Below are 4,770 nucleotides of genomic sequence, written 5' to 3' on the forward strand. Positions count from 1 at the left end.
ACTGGGGTAAAAATAATATGGTTGTTTTTAATGCATCTAAGACTCAGTTCTTACACCTGTCAACCCGACAAAATCTTCCCACTAATGTTTAATAATATTCAGCTTAATCCTGCACCATCCTTGAACATGCTTGGGGTTTCATTTACTCGGGACTTATTTTGGAAAGATCATATTACATCTCTTGTAAAATCTGCTTCCAAGAGATTGGGTGTGCTAAGCCGACTCCGCTCGTTCTTTACCCCTGCACAATTGTTGACTCTATAAAGGGGTTTTATCCGCCCCTGTGTGGAGTACAACTCTCATGTGTGGGGAGGCTCCCCACATACAGCTCTTCTCAATAGGGTGGAGTCAAAGGCTTTTCGTCTCATTAACTCTCCTCCTCTTACTGACTCCCTTCAACCTCTGTCTCTTCGCCGCACTGTTGCATCTTTATCTCTTTTCTATCGCTACTTTAATGGTCACTGCTCCTCTGAACTGTCTGCTTGCATTCCTCCACCTCTACGACGGGCGCGTAGCACCCGTCTGGCAGCAAACTCTCATCCCTTTTCTGTCCAGCTCTCTAATGCAAGAGTTAACCGTTACTCCCAGTCTTTCATTTATGCAACAGGTCAACTCTGGAACTGTCTCCCTCTGTCTGTATTTCGTGCTGCCTATGATCTCCAGTCTTTCAAACGCAGTGTGTTCAGGCATCTCAAAATGATCGGATCTTGAATTTGGCTCTCTATTGTGTTTTGTTTTTCTCTTGGAGGGAACTGTTACTGCGGGCTCATGGCCTTTGGTTCCTTCTTCCTCGCATAAAAAAAAAAAAAAAACACCGTCCCACCCCTGAATGGCATCATGATGTGAGCAGTGATCTCCATGCACCCCTTGGATTTAAACCATTTCTAGTTCCTTTCCGGTTGGAGCGTCTTGACCAGCTTGACCACCAGGCGACATTTGGTTATATGGTTACCACCCTACTCAGTAAAAGGTTTCCTGGGTTACAGAAAACCATGTGGTTGTCATTCAGTGTAGAGTCACGTGGAGGCAGCAGAGCATTGAACAGTTTTGTATGTTTCCGTTCTTCACTTTCATAATGAACCCCATTTAGTAGGTCTGCGCTTTTTATTTTTGTTTTTCCACCACCAGATGTTCAGTTGAGGTTTGGAGAGCCGTTTGGAACTTGAGCAGTCAGAGTGGCTGGTTAAAACACTATTCTCGCAAAATCTCCCGTGCGGCAACTTCATGCATCATTAGGTTAGAGTTAACAATGTGTCCTTGTGTCTGACGTTCATCGATCAGAAAAGCATATGTGGGATGGGTCCATTGATTTCCTATGTCGTTCCGTGCCAACAGCTTGTGATGTCTCAGGGAGGCTGGTAGGATTGACTGTGTGGCAAATTACAAAATACTGTTATGATTTTGTTTGTTGTATTCTGTGTTATTTCAGGCGATATAATGTAATCTATCAATTCCATCAGCAGAATATAAAAGTATACTTTAATTAAAATATATAAGATAATACAAAGTTAGATCGACTAGCATGATAGCACACACACACACACACACACATATATATATATATATATATATATATATATATATATATATATATATATATATATATCATATCATCATATATATATATATACTGCAGGACCGGCCTATCCCAACCGAAGCGGGGACGATACAGCCTATGTATCTACCAAGTGGCTTAGGCTGTCTGGTAGAGATTGTATGTAGGGTGAGAAGTGCTTGTAAGTGTACTGTAGTGTTGGAGTGGCTTTGGATGTGTGTGTAGTCTGTGAACTAAGTGTAATCGGCCCGCGCAAGCCGACTGGGTGCAAGCATACTTTATAGAATGCGACACTGGTTCAACCACATCACCCCTGATGTCCGCCAATGCAGTACGTGGCCAGAAGAACGCTCCCAAAGTTTATTACCCTGGCGGGGCGCGAACCCTCGTTCTTCAGTGTACGAAAACGCACACTTTACCACTGTACTACAGAAGCTCCATATATATATATATATATATATATATATATATATATATATATATATATATATATATATATATATATATATATATAATATATATATATATATATATATATATTTGTCTATCTATCTCTTTATCTATCTATCTATCTGTCTATACGTTATATACACAGTATATGCAAAATTTCGTCCAGTTTGACATAGTTAATATACGTTCAGTGATAAGGATTATGTTGCAGTTAATATGCAGTTAATATACGTTCAGTGATAAAGAAAATAAGACTTAAACTGGACGCTACAAGCTACTATTACATGCCTAATACATTGCTGATATATCGCTGATGTAGGATTACTGTCTAAATGTACAGTATATCAATCTCTAGTCGCCTTAATCCCGGGTGGGGAGACCATGGCATAAACGAATTGCCTGCCACTCTTCCGCTGTCAGACTGCCCTCACTGAAGCTCACGCCCCCTTCTCACATATACCTCACACCATCTCTCCATCTTAGCCTAGATTTCCCCCTTCCCTTCCCTCCTCCGCCTCACTCACATACACTCCTGGTAACCGGAGACACCCATCATCCACTCACTCAATATTGGGATACCCTTACATGACTCTGTAATGAGTGATACACCAAATGGTTTCCTGTAAACCAGGAAAAGATTTTACTCCATGTGTTCACCCCGGGTCGTGAAATCTTCAAATTGAGTCAGCGGAGGGTTAGTGGCCTGCTCTATGGTAGTAGTAGTAGTAGCAGTAGTAGTACTAGTAGTAGTAGTAGTAGTAGTAGTAGTAGTAATTGCTTTTGTTGAGGATGTTGTATCCCCAGGTTAATCTAAAACGTTAACTTGGTGGACTTCAGGCTGGGGTTGCCTTTCTCCAGCAATGCACCCTCCACTTTTCCCGGGAGAGGGAGGGAGATGAGGAACGTTTGTATAACCGGGCAGAGAAACTGCTTGTTCATATGTGTGCCACCACGTGAAGGCGTCCCTCTCTAGCACCGACCCGCCCTGTAAAATACCAAACCAAACAGAAACAAATGATTGGTGTGAGTAGCAGCGCTAATGATTACAGCAACAACAGGCCCTAATAAGGCACAAACAACGCAACAATCAAATGGGTCAGCCAACCAGCCAACTACGCCAAACAACATGACGTCACATCGGAAATGGAGCAATCAGCGTTAAAGTTGAGCCATTACCGGGCTAACAGTCACTGGCAATTAGAGTTAAGCGCCGTAGACGGTAGTTACTGCCCGGGGGGGGGGAGGGGGTAGCGCAAATGGATGGATAGGTGGATTGCTGGAAATGGTGGTTTAATGGATGGATGAATGGACAGATGATGGATGGAAGGATAGGATGATGGATGGAGGAATGTGTGGATGAGTGAATGAATGGATGGATTATGGATGAATGGAGGGTGAGTGGATGGACATATGTATAGATAGATGGATGATTGAACGAGTGGATGGATAAATGAGTGGACTGTTAAGATGATGGATGAGTGAGTGGTAGGGAAGTGGATAGATGAATGAGTGGATGGACTGATCAGTGGATGGATGAACTGGCGGATAAGATGATGGATGGATGGATAGAAAGGAAGTGGATGGTTGGGTGAATGGATGAATGGATGGGTATGCAACTATGCAGATCGATGAATGGATAGATAGATAAATTTAAGAATGGATAGAAGGATGAAAGGATGGTGAATGGATGGAAATGAGAGAAATGGATTAGTGGACAGAATAATGACCGTATGGACTGGCAGCAGACAACTGGATGGATAGACGGATGGATGGATGGATGGCTAGCAGGGATATGGATGGATGAATGCATGTACGGCAATGAAGTGGATGGATGGATGAATGGATGGTGAAGTGAATGGATGAAAGGCTAGGTTGGGTAGATGGGTGGATCGATGGATAGACATGTAGACGGATGGATAAATGGGTGGGAGAAGCCTAAGTGGACTGCTTAATATATGGATGGGTAGGGTGGTGGATTGCCTTGACTGATGAACACATAATGCTGGTGAGGCTGAAACTCTCTTTAGGCTCCATCTCTGTCACTGTAGTGTACGCTCTTACTGAGGTGGGTGAGCTCGAGGGTAAAGAGGTGTTCTGTGCCAAACACGACTCACTTGTGGAACAGCGCCCCTCAAGGTATATACTGTTGGTCTCGGGCGACTTCGGTGTAAATGCTGACACTAACAGGGAAAGTCTTGAGAGGTGTGTAGGTCTCCGTAGCTCTGGATTCACAAATATCAATAGTTCTTTCCTTCTGGGTTCTCCAGAGTCCCATAGGTTGTTGGTTCCAGCTGAAATATCTCCACTATTGCACTCTGTATTCTCGTGCCGGAGGGACTAGTAACTGACCATGTCCTTGCAAGTACTCCGTGGAGGATCCTTTAGAACTGCATGGTTTTCACAAATGCAGAGTTCTTTGCTACCGAGTACAGACTTTTTACTGTTACTTTGAACCTGCAAGTCAGATCTTAAAATTCCTAGATGCACCTAAATTGGTTCCATCTTAAAGAGACTTAGGAATGAGGAGTGAGTTGATGAGTATGCATAGACAATATCATATCGATGTTTGATACTTAATGCTCTTGAGGAACCTGCTAAATGATGATATGGTTTTAAGTGTGATACTCTGGAAGTAGCTGATAAATGTGCTTGAGACTGCACGAGATAAAAGACGGGTTATGTACGGTATCACAAGTGACACTGACTACAAGTGTATACAGTCGCGCTGCCGGACTGGCTGGGGATCAGGAGAAGCACTGACTTCT

The sequence above is a fragment of the Coenobita brevimanus genome, chromosome 58 (assembly GCF_032717465.1).
Source record: "Coenobita brevimanus isolate Jiangsu-jjx chromosome 58, ASM3271746v2, whole genome shotgun sequence".
Taxonomy (NCBI): domain Eukaryota; kingdom Metazoa; phylum Arthropoda; class Malacostraca; order Decapoda; family Coenobitidae; genus Coenobita; species Coenobita brevimanus.